Source organism: Carlito syrichta, unplaced genomic scaffold (assembly GCF_000164805.1).
Source record: "Carlito syrichta isolate Samal-C Ts95f unplaced genomic scaffold, Tarsius_syrichta-2.0.1 Scaffold315570, whole genome shotgun sequence".
Classification (NCBI taxonomy): domain Eukaryota; kingdom Metazoa; phylum Chordata; class Mammalia; order Primates; family Tarsiidae; genus Carlito; species Carlito syrichta.
This window is the reverse complement of record NW_007259666.1, coordinates 401185-402513: the sequence shown is the minus strand read 5'-3', so window position 1 is coordinate 402513 and position 1329 is coordinate 401185.

The following is a 1329-nucleotide window of genomic DNA, read 5'->3' as shown; positions in this document are numbered from 1 at the left end:
ATATATTATTTATATATATAAAATACTTTAAATGTGAATTTTTTGGGGGAACTGAAGGATAACACTATTTCTTTGGGTACATTTTTCTCATGTAATATCTTTATTTAACCTGGCTGTGACTAGGCATATATTTTTGAAAAATAGGACAGAAATATTTGAAAATAGCATGTGGGAAAAATTAATGCTCAAGATATATATTAAAACAGCACATTTTATTGAATATAATGTATATATATTGCAAAACATCATAGTCATATATGCCATCTAAAAAGAAAACCAACCACTCTCCATTCAACTATGACAAAATACTGATTATAAGATAGATACCGTTTTTCAAATACTAGCAAGATAGGGTAATATCATTCTTGGATTTTTGAATTGGAAAGAGCTAGTCAGAAAGCTTAGATAAAAAACATCAAAAAATAGTTTTAAAAATAATATTCATATTTTGCTTCTTGAGAACTAGCATAAAGAAAAATTTTGTTGAGTAGTGGAAAAGCAAAATTTATTAAATATAGAATGCTAAATAATAGTATGAATGTTTAAAATATAGTACTCAATGTAATTAGGGCATTTGAGAATCTAAAAATATGAATAAAATGATGTTTATTTTGTATATGTTGCTCCAGCTCTGAGGAATGTGGCCATTCCTCAATACCTCTCTTTCATCAGTCTGATATCACTGAGACTATTAGCCAGTCATTTGTTGCCCTATTGTCTACTGTCAACTAAAGTAAAGCACTAAGGAGAGGAAGTCTTCAAGATACAGAGTATACAGAGAGGAGATAGTCAAACAAGGTAAGAATGAGAAGATGAAAGAATGAGTACCAGGTGAATAGCAGAAGTCTGGATTTCTAAGTAAAAATGATAGAAAAATAACACAAAAAAGAGCATCTTAGATGTTTTCAGGAAGCAAAACAAACATAAGAATAGAAAAAATAAGGAAAGATATAAAAGTAAATAATTTACGACCCTCATAATAATGGTGGTGGGATTGGGGAGGATCACTTCAGTGAGAGAGAGGGAGAGACAGTTCTCTGGTTAAGCCCAGCACGCTGTCAACGGTTGACTCCCTGGGGAGTTGAAAGTCTGGGAGACTGTGATCCTCAGCCCATATCCAGGACCAGGCTCTTGACTCCATTACAAGAAAAAAATGCAATGAGTCACAGAAAATAAAAGAAGGAGTTTTAACCTGAACCAGAAGTACACACTTAAGAGAGGGGAGTGTGGGCAATCTCCAAGATGGACCACTCCAGGGTAGGGAGTGCTGGCTTTTATCTAGTATTTTTGGTGTCCATTTCATGTCAGTTATAAGCTGTAGGAAATTGT